Here is a 17,253-nt window from a genome sequence, read left to right as displayed (position 1 = left end):
CTATAAAGGTCAACTTATGAACACGGTGGTCTTTTTGAACACTCAGAGGATAGAGGTCAAGTACTCTCTGTTCATGCAATGTATCACTAATTATAAACCAGGTGGTTCGAGGCCTGAATGCTGATTGGCTGAAAGTATGACAAAAACATTTTTTTGTTACATTGTTAAACTGTTTATAACAGCAATAAGGCATCTTAGAGGTGTGTAGTATATGGCCAGTATTCCGCTTGCTGTATCCAGGTACTCTGTGTTCCGTCGTGCAAAAGAACAGCACTTAGCCGTGGTATTTTTGGCAACATAACACACCTCCCCAGGCCTTATGGCTTAATGATACATTGCATAAAGTAATAAAGCACACATCATACATCAATACAGTATTTCACATCTGGGATATTTCATCATTCGGAAAGTATTCAGACCCCTTCATTTTTCCACATTTGGTTAGTTACAGCCTTATTTGAACATTGATTAAATATTTTTTTCCCCTCATCAATTTACATCCAATACCCCGTAATGACAAAGCAAAAACAGGTTTTTAGTCATTTTTGCAGAAAAAAATAACAGCAATAATTAATTTACATAAGTATTCAGACCGTTTGCTATGAGACTCAAAATTGAGCTCAGGTGCATCCTGTTTCCATTGATCTCTTTTAAATGTTTCTAGAACTTGATTGCAGTCCACCTGTGGTAAATTAAATTGATTGGACATGATTTGGAAAGGCACACACCTGTCTGTATAAGGTCCCACAGTTGACAGTGTATGTCAGAGCAACAACCAAGCCATGAGGTCAAAGGAATTGTCCATAGAGCTCACAGAGACAGGATTGTGTCGAGGCACAGATCTGGGGAAGGGTACCAAAAATGTCCTGCAGCATTGAAGGTCCCCAAGAACACAGTGGCCACATCATTCTTAAATGGAAGAAGTTTGGAACCATCCAAGACTCTTCCAAGAGCTGGCCGCCCAACCAAACTGAGCAATCAGGGGAGAAGGGCCTTGGTCAGGGAGGTGACCAAGAACCCGATGGTCACTCTGACAGAGGTCCAGAGTTCCTCTGTGGGGATGGGAGAACCTTCCAGAAGGACGACCATCTCTGTAGCACTCCGCCAATCAGGCCTTTATGGTAGAGTGGCCAGATGGAAGCCACTCCTCAGTAAAAGGCACATGACAACCCACTTGGAGTTTGTCAAAAGGGACCTACAGGACTCAGACCATGAGAAACAAGATGATCTAGTCTGATGAAACCAAGATTGAACTCTTTGGCCTGAATGCCAAGTGGCATGTATGGAGGAAACCTGGTGCCATCCCTACAGTGAAGCATGGTAGTGGCAGCATCATGCTGTGGGGATGTTTTTCAGCGGAATGGGACTGGGAGACTAGTCAAGATCGAGGCAAAGATGAACAGAGCAAAGTACAGAGAGATCCTTGATGAAAACCTGCTCAGACTGGGGCAAAGGTTCACCTTCCAACAGGACAATGACCCAAAGCACACAGCCAAGAGCACACAGGAGTGGCTTCAGGACAAGTCTCTGAATGTCCTTGAGAGGCCCAAGCCAGAGCCCGGACTTTAACCCGATCAAACATCTCTGGAGAGACATGAGAATAGCTGTGCAGCGACGCTCCCAATGCAACCTGACAGAGTTTGATAGGATCTGCAGAGAAGAATGAGAGAAACTCCCCAAATACAGGTGTGCCAAGCTTGTAGCATCATACCTAAGAAGACTCACGGCTTAAATCGCTGCCAAAGGTGCTTCAACAAAGTACTGAGAAAAGTTTATTTATTATTTTATTTTTTATTTTACCATATGATATGTATGAACATACGGGGTGCTTCAACAAACTTAATAAAAGCTTGCAGAAAGTAACAGTGAGTAAGTTAGTAACACTAGTAACACAGTAGTAACAGTAACCTAGTAACACTAGTATAATACAGTAGTAACAGTAACATAGTAACACTAGTATAATACAGTAGTAACAGTTACATAGTAACACTAGTAATACAGTAGTAACAGTAACATAGTAACACTAGTATAATACAGTAGTAACAGTAACATAGTAACACTAGTATAATACAGTAGTAACAGTAACATAGTAACACTAGTATAATACAGTAGTAACAGTAACATAGTAACACTAGTATAATACAGTAGTAACAGTGAGATGGTAACACTAGTAATACAGTAGTAACAGTAACATATTAACACTAGTATAATACAGTAGTAACAGTGACATAGTAACACTAGTAATACAGCAGTAACAGTGAGATGGTAACACTAGTATAATACAGTAGTAACAGTAACATAGTAACACTAGTATAATACAGTAGTAACAGTGGGATGGTAACACTAGTAATACAGTAGTAACAGTAACATAGCAACACTCGTATAATACGGTAGTAACAGTAACATAGTAACACTAGTATAATACAGTAGTAACAGTGAGATGGTAACACTAGTAATACAGTAGTAACAGTGACATAGTAACACTAGTATAATACAGTAGTAACAGTGAGATGGTAACACTAGTATAATACAGTAGTAACAGTGAGATAGTAATACTAGTAATACAGTAGTAACAGTGAGATGGTAACACTAGTAATACAGTAGTAACATAGTAACACTAGTATAATACAGTAGTAACAGTAACATAGTAACACTAGTATAATACAGTAGTAACAGTGAGATAGTAATACTAGTAATACAGTAGTAACAGTGACATGGTAACACTAGTATAATACAGTAGTAACAGTGATATGGTAACACTAGTAATATAGTAGTAACAGTGAGATGGTAACACTAGTAATACAGTAGTAACAGTAACATAGTAACACTAGTAATACAGTAGTAGCAGTAACATAGTAACACTAGTAATACCGTAGTAACAGTGAGATGGTAACACTAGTATAATACAGTAGTAACAGTAACAAAGTAACACTAGTATAATACAGTAGTAACAGTAACATAGTAACACTAGTATAATACAGTAGTAACAGTGAGATGGTAACACTAGTAATACAGTAGTAACATAGTAACACTAGTATAATACAGTAGTAACAGTAACATAGTAACACTAGTTTAATACCGTAGTAACAGTGAGATGGTAACACTAGTATAATACAGTAGTAACAGTAACAAAGTAACACTAGTATAATACAGTAGTAACAGTGACATGGTAACACTAGTATAATACAGTAGTAACAGTGAGATGGTAACACTAGTAATACAGTAGTAACAGTAACATAGTAACACTAGTAATACAGTAGTAACAGTAACATAGTAACACTAGTAATACCGTAGTAACAGTGAGATGGTAACACTAGTATAATACAGTAGTAACAGTAACATAGTAACACTAGTATAATACAGTAGTAACAGTAACATAGTAACACTAGTAATACAGTAGTAACAGTGAGATAGTAACACTAGTATAATACAGTAGTAACAGTGAGATGGTAACACTAGTATAATACAGTAGTAACAGTAACATAGTAACACTAGTAATACAGTAGTAACAGTGGGATGGTAACACTAGTATAATACAGTAGTAACAGTAACATAGTAACACTAGTATAATACAGTAGTAACAGTAACATAGTAACACTAGTATAATACAGTAGTAACAGTGAGATGGTAACACTAGTAATACATTAGTAACAGTAACATAGTAACACTAGTATAATACAGTAGTAACAGTAACATAGTAACACTAGTATAATACAGTAGTAACAGTGAGATAGTAATACTAGTAATACAGTAGTAACAGTGAGATGGTAACACTAGTATAATACAGTAGTAACAGTGAGATGGTAACACTAGTAATACAGTAGTAACAGTGACATAGTAACACTAGTATAATACAGTAGTAACAGTAACATAGTAACACTAGTATAATACAGTAGTAACACTGAGATGGTAACACTAGTAATACCGTAGTAACAGTAACATAGTAACACTAGTAATACAGTAGTAACAGTGAGATGGTAACACTAGTATAATACAGTAGTAACAGTGAGATGGTAACACTAGTAATACAGTAGTAACAGTAACATAGTAACACTAGCATAATACAGTAGTAACAGTAACATAGTAACACTAGTATAATACAGTAGTAACAGTGAGATAGTAACACTAGTATAATACAGTAGTAACAGTGAGATGGTAACACTAGTATAATACAGTAGTAACAGTAACATAGTAACACTAGTATAATACAGTAGTAACAGTAACATAGTAACACTAGTATAATACAGTAGTAACAGTAACATAGTAACACTAGTATAATACAGTAGTAACAGTAACATAGTAACACTAGTATAATACAGTAGTAACAGTGACATAGTAACACTAGTATAATACAGTAGTAACAGTGAGATGGTAACACTAGTATAATACAGTAGTAACAGTGAGATGGTAACACTAGTATAATACAGTAGTAACAGTAACATAGTAACACTAGTAATACAGTAGTAACAGTAACATAGTAACACTAGTAATACAGTAGTAACAGTGAGATGGTAACACTAGTATAATACAGTAGTAACAGTAACATAGTAACACTAGTATAATACAGTAGTAACAGTAACATAGTAACACTAGTATAATACAGTAGTAACAGTAACATAGTAACACTAGTATAATACAGTAGTAACAGTAACATAGTAACACTAGTAATACAGTAGTAACAGTGAGATGGTAACACTAGTATAATACAGTAGTAACAGTGAGATGGTAACACTAGTAATACAGTAGTAACAGTGACATAGTAACACTAGTAATACAGTAGTAACAGTAACATAGTAACACTAGTATAATACAGTAGTAACAGTAACATAGTAACACTAGTATAATACAGTAGTAACAGTGAGATGGTAACACTAGTATAATACAGTAGTAACAGTAACATAGTAACACTAGTATAATACAGTAGTAACAGTAACATAGTAACACTAGTATAATACAGTAGTAACAGTGAGATGGTAACACTAGTAATACAGTAGTAACAGTGACATAGTAACACTAGTATAATACAGTAGTAACACTGAGATGGTAACACTAGTAATACAGTAGTAACAGTAACATAGTAACACTAGTATAATATAGTAGTAACAGTGAGATGGTAACACTAGTATAATACAGTAGTAACAGTGAGATGGTAACACTAGTAATACAGTAGTAACAGTGACATAGTAACACTAGTATAATACAGTAGTAACAGTAACATAGTAACACTAGTATAATACAGTAGTAACAGTGAGATGGTAACACTAGTAATACAGTAGTAACAGTAACATAGTAACACTAGTATAATACAGTAGTAACAGTGAGATGGTAACACTAGTAATACAGTAGTAACAGTGACATAGTAACACTAGTATAATACAGTAGTAACAGTAACATAGTAACACTAGTATAATACAGTAGTAACACTGAGATGGTAACACTAGTAATACAGTAGTAACAGTAACATAGTAACACTAGTATAATACAGTAGTAACACTGAGATGGTAACACTAGTAATACAGTAGTAACAGTAACATAGTAACACTAGTAATACAGTGGTAACAGTAACATAGTAACACTAGTATAATACAGTAGTAACAGTGAGATGGTAACACTAGTAATACAGTGGTAACAGTAGCCTACTGTGATGGTGTACCATGACATGATATCAAGCTCTTGGCGTGACTGTATTGATCTGTATCAATCAGTATAAAATAAGAAACCATGTTCTACTGTCTGGCACACAGCAATGACAATCATTCCATTGGTCATCTGATGGAAAGAAATCTGTTTTCCCAGGACCCTCTACTACATAGCCACTGTCTGCAAAAACCCATCCATGCAAAATACTGTCAACCAAAACGCTAAACAAATTCTTTGCCTTTTCTCAGCGAGTGATCATTTGAAAGGAATTTTCCAGAGGAGGTCCGGCCCGGGCTAATATTAGCCCAGAAAATGAAGTTTCCGTTCCCGCCCTCCCGGGCGATATTCTCACTGACCGAAGTCACTACTGTGTGATCAGATTGTCTTGGAGCTTGTGGTGTCGTTTAGATGCAGATAGGGCATAGTTTAAATACTAAGGTTCTCTCTCTCTCTCTTTCTCACTCTGGTCCCTCAATGGGGTAAATGGATCCAGTCAAGTACTTCAGCAACAATCCCTCTACACTGTGTTACTCTGAGCACCTGAGGTAGTTGGAAAACAGAACAGCTCCATGTTGATCAGAGGGAAATCACTCCAAATACACAGGTGTTGCAGATCGAGTAGAAACCAACCCTGGAATGTGTGTTAACTTAGCCCTTTCCTGCAGTCAAATGACCTACTAGCCTCATTGTGGAATGTTATTCATATTCTTCTTCATTATAAAAATTAAAAAAACAGAAAATATGGTGTTTCTATGTCAAACAGTTTTGTTAAATACTGAAAAAATATATAAACGCAACATGTAAAGTGTTGGTCCCAAAAGTTCCATACGCACAAAAAGCTTCTTTCTTTTGAACAAATTTGTTTCCATCCCTGTTAGTGAGCATTTCTCCTTTAACAAGAGAATCCATCCACCTGACAGGTGTGGAATATCAAGAACCTGATGCTGCTTTCATTTTCCTTGTACTGGGGGAAATAAAAGGCCACTCTAAAATGTGCAGTTTTGCCACACAACGCCATGCCACAGATTCCTCAAGTTTTGAGGGTGCATGCAATTGGCATGCTGACTGCAGGAATGTCCACCAAAGCTATTGCCAGAGCATTTAATGTTAATTTCTCTACCATATGCCGCCTCCAACGTCATTTTAGAGAATTTGGCAGTAAGTCTAACCAGCTCATAAACGCAGACCACGTGTAACCACGCTAGCCCAGGACCTCAACATCCGGCTTCTTCACCTGCGGGATCATCTGATAACAGCCACCCAGACATACCAGCCACCCAGACAGCTGACGAAACTAAGGAGTATTTCTGTCTGTAATAAGGCCCTTTTATGGGGAAAAACTCATTCTGATTGGCTGGGCCTGGCTCCCAAGTGGGTGGGCCCCTGCCCTGAATGGGAAATCCATAGATCAAATCAAATCAAAGTTTATTTGTCACGTGCGCCGAATACAACAAGTGTAGATCTTACAGTGAAATGCTTACTTACAGGCTCTAACCAATAGTGGGGAAAAAAGGGCATGTGTGTGTGTGTGTGTGTGTGTGTGTGTGTGTGTGCGTGTAGGTAAGTAAAGAAATAAAACAACGGTAAAAAGATATTTGAAAATAACAGTAGCAAGGCTATATACAGACAACGGTTAGTCAGGCTTATTGAGGTAGTATGTACATGTAGGTATGGTTAAAGTGACTATGCATATATGATGAACAGAGAGTAGAGGTCGGCCGATTAATCGGAATGGCCGATTAATTAGGGCCGATTTCAAGTTTTCAATCGGAAATTGGTATTTTTGGGCACCGATTTGACGGCTACATTTTTTTTATACCTTTATTTAACTAGGCAAGTCAGTTTTAAGAACACATTCTTACTTTCAATGACAGCCTAGGAACGTTGGGTTAACTGCCTCGTTCAGGGGCAGAAGGACAGATTTTCACCTTGTCAGCTCGGGGGATCCAATAACGACCTGCCTCTCTCTCGTTGCACTCCAGAAGGAGACTGCCTGTTACGCGAATGCAGTAAGCCAAGGTAAGTTGCTAGCTAGCATTAAACTTATCTTATAAAAAACAATCAATCATAATCACTAGTTAACTACACATGGTTGATGATATTACTAGATATTATCTAGTGTATCCTGCGTTGCATATAATCTGACTGAGCATACAAGCATACAAGTATCTAAGTATCTGACTGAGCGGTGGTAGGCAGAAGCAGGCGCGCAAACATGAATTCAAACAGCACTTTCGTGCGTTTTGCCACCAGCTCTTCGTTGTGTGTCAAGCATTGCGCTGTTTATGACTTCAAGCCCATCAACTCCTGAGATGAGGCTGGTGTAACCAAAGTGAAATGGCTAGCTAGTTAGCGTGCGCTAATAGCATTTCAAACGTCACTCGCTCTGAGCCTTCTAGTAGTTGTTCCCCTTGCTCTGCATGGGTAACGCTGCTTTGATGGTGGTTGTTGTCGTTGTGTTGCTAGTTTGAGCCCAGGGAGGAGCGAGGAGAGGGACGGAAGCTATACTGTTACACTGGCAATACTAAAGTGCCTATAAGAACATCCAATAGTCAAAGGTTAATGAAATACAAATGGTATAGAGGGAAATAGTCCTATAATTCCTATAATAACTTCAACCTAAAACTTCTTACCTGGGAATATTGAAGACTCATGTTAAAAGGAACCACCAGCTTTCATATGTTCTCATGTTCTGAGCAACGAACTGAAACGTTAGCTTTCTTACATAGCACATATTGCACTTTTACTTTCTTCTCCAACACTTAGTTTTTGCATTATTTAAACCAAATTGAACATGTTTCATTATTTACTTGAGGCTAAATTGATTTTATTGATGTATTATGTTAAGTTAAAATAAGTGTTCATTCAGTATTGTTGTAATTGCCATTATTAAAAATACATTTTAAAGAATTGGCCGATTAATCGGCATCGGCTTTTTTGGTCCTCCAATAATCGGTATCGGCGTTGAAAAATCATAATCATAACAGAGAGTAGCAGTAGCGTAAAAAGAGGGGTTGGCGGGTGGCGGGACACAATGCAGATAGCCCGGTTAGCCAATGTGCGGGAGCACTGGTTGGTCGGGCCAATTGAGGTAGTATGTACATGAATGTATAGTTAAAGGGACTATGCATATATGATAAACAGAGAGTAGCAGCAGCTTGGGGGGGAGGCACACAATGCAAATAGTCTGGGTAAGTCCATTTGGTTACCTGTTTAGGAGTCTTATGGCTTGGGGGTAAAAACTGTTGAGAAGCCTTTTTGTCCTAGACTTGGCACGCGGTACCGCTTGCCATGCGGTAGTAGAGAGAACAGTCTATAACTGGGGTGGCTGGGGTCTTTGACAATTTTAGGGCCTTCCACTGACACCGCAAGGTGTAGAGGTCTTGGATGTCAGGCAGCTTTGCCCCAGTGATGTACTGGGCCGTACACACTACCCTCTGAAGTGCCTTGCGGTCGGAGGCCGAGCAGTTGCCGTACCAGGCAGTGAGGCAACCGGTCAGGATGCTCTCGATGTTGCAGCTGTAGAACCTTTTGAGGATCTCAGGACCCATGCCAAATCTTTTTAGTTTCCTGACGGGGAATAGGCTTTGCCGTGCCCTCTTCACGACTGTCTTGGTGTGTTTGGACAATTCTAGTTTGTTGTTGATGTGGACACCAAGGAACTTGAAGCTCTCAACCTGCTCCACTACAGCCCTGTCGATGAGAATGTGGGCATGCTCGGTGCTTTTTTTCCTGTAGTCCACAATCATCTCCTTAGTCTTGGTTACGTTGAGGGAGAGGTTGTTATTCTGGCACCATCCGGCCAGGTCTCTGACCTCCTCCCTATAGGCTGTCTCGTTGTTGTCGATGATCAGGCCTACCACTGTTGTGTCGTCTGCAAACTTAATGATGGTGTTAGAGTCGTGCCTGGCCCTGGACAGAGAGTACAGGAGGGGACTGAGCACGCACCCCAGGGGAGCTGCAGTGTTGAGGATCAGCATGGCAGATATGTAGCTACCTACCCTCACCACCTGGGGGTGGCCCGTCAGGAAGTCCAGGATCCAGTTGCAGAGGGAGGTGTTTAGTCCCAGGGTCCTTAGCTTATTGATGAGCTTTGAGGGCACTATGGTGTTGAACACCGAGCTGTAGTCAATGAATAGCATTCTCACATAGGTGTTCCTTTTGTCCAGGTGGGAAAGGGCAGTGTGGAGTGCAATAGAGATTGCATCAACTGTGGATCTATTTGGGCGGTATGCAAATTGGAGTGGATCTAGGGTTTCTGGGACAATGGTGTTGATGTGAGCCATTACCAGCCTTTCAATGCACTTCATGGCTACAGACGTGAGTGCTACGGGTCTGTAGTCATTTAGGGCCTAGTGAATTTATTTAAATTGACTGATTTACGTATATAAACTGTAACAGAAAAAATATTTCAGTCTTCTGTGTTGTGTATAAAGTGTAATATTGGGATGCGAACACAAAATGTAATACATTTCAATTCTATATCTGAAATGGTACAGGTGTCTTCTGTTTTTAAACCCATAACCATGTGTGTGAGGTGTATACATTTGTCTCAAAGTAGATTTGTTTAAGACTACCAAGAAACACTCTGTGTGACCCTGATTTAGCCCACTGCAGTAATTAACCGTGCCTTCCCAACACAACACACCAATATAACCTCTGTAAACCAGATAGATCTAGTTAGGCCAGGTGTAAGGTGACAACAGCACTCAAGTAAGCCACACACACAGCACATAGAGGGACAGAGACAGAAAGACACACACACACACACACACAGCACAGAGAGGGACAGGGACAGAGACACAGACAGAGACGCATACACACAGCACAGAGAGGGACAGGGACAGGGACAGAGACACAGACAGAGACACATACACACAGCACAGAGAGAGACACACACACACACACAGCACAGAGAGGGACAGGGACAGAGACACAGACAGAGACACATACACACAGCACAGAGAGGGACAGGGACAGAGACACAGACAGAGACACATACACACAGCACAGAGAGAGACACACACAGCACAGAGAGAGACAGAGAGACACACACAGCACAGAGAGAGACAGAGAGAAAGACAGTACAGAGAGGGACAGAGACAGAGACACAGACAGATACACATACACAGAGCACAGAGAGGGACAGAGACAGAGAGACACACACACAGCAAGGTGAGGGATAGTGACAGAAACAGAAAGAGACACACACAGTACAGTGAGTGACAGAGACAGAGAGACACACACAGTACAGTGAGGGACAGAGACAGAGACACATACACACAGCACAGAGAGGGACAGAGACAGAGAGACACACACAGTACAGTGAGGGACAGAGACAGAGACACAGACAGAGACACATACACAGAGCACAGAGAGGGACAGAGACAGAGAGACACACACAGCACAGAGAGAGACACAGACAGAGACACATACACACAGCATAGAGAGAGACACAGACAGAGACACATACACACAGCACAGAGAGGGACAGAGACAGAGAGACACACACACAGCAAGGTGAGGGATAGTGACAGAAACAAAAAGAGACACACACACAGCAAGGTGAGGGATAGTGACAGAAACAGAAAGTGAGACACACACAGTACAGAGAGGGATAGTGACAGAGACAGAGACACACACAGCACAGAGAGAGACAGAGACAGAGAGAGAGACACGCACAGCACAGAGAGAGACAGAGACAGAGAGAGAGACACGCACAGCACAGAGAGAGACAGAGACAGAGAGAGAGAGAGACACGCACAGCACAGAGAGAGACAGAGACAGAGACACGCACAGCACAGAGACAGAGAGAGAAACACAGACAAAGAGGGACAGAGACAGAGACATAAGCACGCACACACACCTATACACCACAGGATGTTGGTGGCAGCTTCATTGGGGAGAACAGGCTTGTGGTAATGACTGGGGTCGAATCAGTGGAATGGTATCAAATACTGTACATCAAACACACGGTTTCCAGGTGTTTGATGCCATTCCTTTCTGCTCCGTTACAGACATGATTATGAGTCGTCCTCCCCTCACCAGCCTCCTGTGGTATACACATACACTCCACCTCCATATGTATTTGGCCAGTGAAGCTACAATTTAAAGTTGTATATCTGTACACTTGCATTTTGGGATTTGAGATGAAATGTTTCATGTGAGGCGACAGTATAGAACGTCACCTTTTATTTGAGGGTGTGTTCATACAAGTTCAGAAAGTTTTCACACCCCTTGACTTCTTCCACATGTTGTTGTGTTACAGCCTGAATTCAACATGGGTTTAATAGCTTTTTTTTGGTCACCCATCTACACACATTACCCACAGAATGACAAAGTGAAAACATATTTTTTAGAAATCTTTGCATTTTATCGAAAATGAAATACAGAAATATCTCATTGACATAAGTATTCACATGTTAGCAGCTTCACCTTTGGCAGCATCACCTATCGGAGGCGAAGTCAGGTGCAGGAGAGCAGAGTGTAGTGAACAGGCACACTTTTTTATTCCGGTCTAAAATGACAGCACAACGTAACATAAACACGGAACATAGACAAAAAGTAATGCGCGTAACAATATCCACAATTCCAAAATAACACAAACAATCTTACACAAAGACATGATGGGGAAGAGAGGAATAAATATACATGGATTGATTGGGGAATGAAAACCATGTGTGCAGGGAACAAGACAAAACAAATGGATACATGAAAAATGGAGCGGCGATGGCTAGAAAGCCGGCGACGTCGACCGCCGAATGAAAAAGGAGAGGAGCCCACTTCGGCGGAAGTCGTGACACTGTGAGTCTTTCTGGGTAAAAGAGCTTTCCACACATGGATTGTGCAACATGTGCCCATTATTCTTTTCAAATTTCTTCAAGCTCTGTCAAATTGTTGTTGATCATTGCTAGACAACCCTTTTTAAGTCTTGCCATAGATTTTCAAGCAGATTTAAGTCAAAACTGTAACTCGGCCACTGTTATTGTCCTGCTGAAAGGTGAATTCATCTTCCAGTGTCTGAAGGAAAGTAGAAGACTGAACCAGGTTTTCCTTTAAGATTTTGCCTGTGCTTAGCTCCATTCAGTAGGTTTTTTATCCTGAAAAACTCCCCAGTCCTTAATGATTATTAGCATACCCATAACATGATCAAAAATCAAATCAAATCTAATTTTATTTGTCACATACACATGTTTAGCAGATGTTAATGCGAGTGTAGCGAAACGCTTGTGCTTCTAGTTCCGACTGTGCAGTAATATCTAGCCACCACTATGCTTGTAAATATGGAGAGAGGTACTCAATAATGTGTTGTATTGGATTTGCCCCAGACATAAAACTTTGTATTTTGGACAAAAAGTGAATTGCTTTGCCACATTTTTGCTTTAGTGCCTTGATGCAAACAGGATGCATGTTTTGGAATATTTTTTTATTCTTCCCTCTTTTCACTCTGTCAATTAGGTTAGTATTTTGGAGTAACTACAATGTTGTTGATCCAACCTCAGTTTTCCTCTATCACAGCCATTAAACTCTGTAACTGTTTTAAAGTCACCATTGGCCTCATTGGTAGAGGCCAATGGCCGGTAAAGGCCCGTAACCTACCTTCTGCTTCTTCTTCCCAGAGGTCAATGGTGCATGAAGATCACCACAGGGTTGAATCCGCAGGGGATGTTTCACGGATCAAATCGTGTAGCTGAGGGTCATAATAATTCTTTCGTAACTCATTAACAGTCCTCCTCCACATCACAATGAAATTGGTAATACTGGTCTATAACGCCCACGCGAAGTGTTCATGTATGAATTCATAAATAGACACCAACTTAATGTGGCGGAGGACTGTTAATGAGTTACGAAAGAGTTATGACCCTCAGCTACACGATGTGACGCATACAGTTTACCCTGAGGATTCAACTCTGCGGTGATCTTCATGCACCATTGACCTCAGGGAGAAGCAGAAGGTAAGTCATGGGCCTTTACCGGGCTGGTGAAGGCTATATATCGGCATACTTCTCCAAATGTGGCTTGGACTTTTAGCATGTTCACTAACTGGTATGGCAGAAGCACACTTTTGAGAACAGCCATTATGATGACACTACGCTGTCATTGTAACGATGCATCTATTGAGATACCTAACTATGAGCCCTTGCATAGCATGACATGAATGCGCTAGAGATATGCTATGGTTATATTTCAATATTTTTCGTGGTGCCATGCCCACCACCTAAGCCTCTTTTTTATCCATAAAAAACACTGCATGCAAACCTCTCACTATTACCAATAACAGGGGAGATTAGCATTTTGGAGGGGATCATCTATGTTCCATCTCACTCATCATGAATCACGGTTCATTCATGATTATCCGTAATCATGCTCAGAAACATGTTCTTACTTACAATAAAAGTGACTCCAAAATGACAGAATTCATTAGTCATAATTGAGTTGCTATTGGGCAAAATATAATCCGAAATACAACCAAAACAAGCTTCAAAACATCCAACAAAGAGTCACACGCTTGATGTTGTCATTAAGTGCTAGGAATATGGGACCAACACTAAACTTTTGACTACTTTAATACACTGTAAGTGAATTTATCACAATATTTATGATTTCTTCAAATGGGGGGACTAGATCCATAAAGTGCTTTCATTTCTAAATGTTAAAACAGATACCTGTATGTATGAAAATACCCTCAATTAAAAGGTGACATTCATTATAGAGTATAGAGCCAAATTAAAAAAACTACTTCACTGTCCTAATATATATGGAGGGGAGAATATATGACCATGCATGTTCACACACACACACACTGTCACAACTTCCACCGAAGTCGGTCCCTCTCCTTGTTCGGGTGGCGTTCGGCGGTCGACGTCACCGGGTGTCTAGCCACCGCCGATCCACTTTTCATTTTCCATTTGTTCTGTCTTTGTCCTTCACACCTGGCTTCAGTCAACCAATTACTTATTATTTAACCCTCTGTTCCCCATGTTGTGTTTGTGAGTGATTGTTCATTGTACATTGGTCTGTTTTTTGTGGGCTCGCTATGTTGCCTTGTATTATTGTATTTTTGAGTAAAGTACGTTGATTACTCATATCTGCTGTCCTGTGCCTGACTCTCTACACCAGCTACACACACACACACATGCACACGCACACGCACACACGCGCACACACACACGCACACACGCACACACACACACCTTCATATCCCTTTATCCTTTTACTGCAGTGGGCTAAATCAGGGTCACACAGAGTGTTTCTTGGTAGTCTTAAACAAATCTACTTTGAGACAAATGTATACACCTCACACACATGGTTATGGGCTTTAAAAAGAGGACACCTGTATCATGTCAGACATACAGTCGAAATGTGTTACATTTGTAGTTTTTATCCCAATATTACACGTTATATACATCACAGAAGACTGAAATATAACAACACTGTTTGACATAGAAACAGCAGATTTTCTGAGTTTTTGTTTTGTAATGTTTATTAATGATTATATTCTGAAGAATATGAATAACGTTCCACCCATGAGGTCACTAGTCATTTGACTGTAGGAAAGGGCTACGTTCCTAAGTGGCAAGGGTTAAAAAGGTTGTCACCCCTAACAAAATCAGTCTTTTTTTAGTTACAGACTGATCCCAGATCTGGTTGTGACGTCTTGCCAACTGCTATGGTCATTGTGCTATACAGCACAAACCGATCTGGGACCAGGTTAGCTTAGTTAGGGTCAAGCTTTATAATGATCAACCCCATAAGTCCTATGACTTAAACAAAGACCCTATAAGTTACAAGCCTCCACCAGCAAATATATGGAGGGGTGTGTATATGCATGGTCATATACTCTCCCCTCCACATGTATTTGGACAGTAAAAAATATATAAAAAATAACAGTAACAAATATTTGGGTGGCAGCGTAGCCTAGTGGTTAGAGTGTTGGACTAGAAACTGAAAGGTTGCAAGATCAAATCCCTGAGCTGACAAGGTACAAATCTGTCGTTCTGCCCCTGAACAGGCAGTTAACCCACTGTTCCTAGGCCGTCATTGAAAATAAGAATTTGTTTTTAACTGACTTGCCTCGTTAAATAAAGGTAACATTTATATATTTAAAAAAATGAAAGAGCAGCAGTAAAATAATACTAGCGAGGCTATATACAGGGGGTACCGGTACTGAGTCGATGTGTGGGGGCACCAGTTAGTCGAGATAATTGAGGTAATATGTACATGTAGGTAGAGTTAAAGTGACTCTGCATAGATGATAAACAGAGAGGAGCAGCAGGAAAGAGCTGGTCTACAGTTTTTTCCCTCTGGTTGCACATTTAACATGCTGGTAGAAATGAGGTAAAACAGATTTAAGTTTCCCTGCATAAAGTCCCCGGAAACTAGGAGCGCCGGCCTCTGGATGAATGGTTTGCTTATGGCCGTATTCAGCTCAATGAGTGCGGTCTTAGTGCCAGCATCAGTTTGTGGTGGTAAATAGACAGCTACGAAGAATATAGATGACATTTATCTTGGTAAATAGTGTGGTCTACAGCTTATCGTGAGATACTCTACCTCAGGTGAGCAAAACCTTGAGACTTCCTTAGATTTCGTGCATCAGCTGTTGTTTACAAACATACATAGACCACCACGCTGTTCTATCCTGCCGAAAAAGTGTAAAACCTGCCAGCTGTATGTTAATCATGTCGTCGTTCAGCCACGACTCAGTGAAACATAAGATACTACAGTTTTTAATATCCCGTTGGTACGATATAAGTGCTCGTAGTTCATCTATTTTATTATCCATTGATTGTACGTTGGCTAATAGGATTGATGGTTAAGGCAGATTACCCACTCGCCGTCGGATCCTTACAAGGCACCCAGACCTACATCCCCGATATCTCCATTTCTTTCTCCTTCGAATGACGGGGATGAGGGCCTTGTCGGGTGTCTGGAGTAAATCCTTTGTGTCCAACTCTTTAAAGAAAAAAATATCTTCTTCCAGTACGGGGTGAGTAATTGCTGTCCTGATATCTAGAAGCTCTTTTTCCGTAATAAGAGACAGTGGCAGAAACATTATGTTCGATTGGGTGTACGGGTAGAAAGAGACACATATTTCCCCACTAGGATGAAGAGGAAATCCTATTTGATATTTCCCTTGAGGATGTCTCCACACTTTTCATGGAAATCATTTGAAGTAAAGAGGACATTCAGCAAGAAGCTCCTATCAACTTCCAGTGTCCTTCAAGAGTTTACTTTACTGTACCTGTATGGTCTAATGCTTCAGTAAATTAGACAATAAATGCTTGTGTTGTTCCAATGTAACCAACAACCTTACATGTTAAAGCAGGTTATGACAGTGTACCCACCTAATTGTCAAAAGTTTCTATGAGCACAGCCAAACAACGGAAGTGCTGGACTCCACTTCCACGTTACCTCCCGACTGCAGCACGCCGGTGGCAAAGATGACAGAGTTAATTATTTGAAGGAGTTCATCTATAGAGCATAAAAGTAAAGCAAACAAGTATAAATGTATTTTTATATTTAAATGTTTTTAATTCAAGTCCACTAACATTAGTTATACCTACTGGTAGTTCTGTTGTGATAATTAGGTTAGTTCTGTTGTGATAATTAGGT

At 40.2% G+C, this 17,253-nt stretch overlaps 1 protein-coding gene across 7 annotated transcripts in view; it reads right to left on the bottom strand.

The window, feature by feature from the left end:
* The window catches only part of LOC135524296 (metal transporter CNNM2-like), a 75,388-nt gene that overhangs the window by 16,838 nt on the left and 41,297 nt on the right, over positions 1–17,253 (bottom strand). The window lies entirely within an intron of this gene.

This window comes from Oncorhynchus masou, chromosome 4, assembly GCF_036934945.1.
Source record: "Oncorhynchus masou masou isolate Uvic2021 chromosome 4, UVic_Omas_1.1, whole genome shotgun sequence".
Lineage (NCBI taxonomy): Eukaryota > Metazoa > Chordata > Actinopteri > Salmoniformes > Salmonidae > Oncorhynchus > Oncorhynchus masou.
This window is presented reverse-complemented; position numbering and strand designations above follow the sequence as displayed.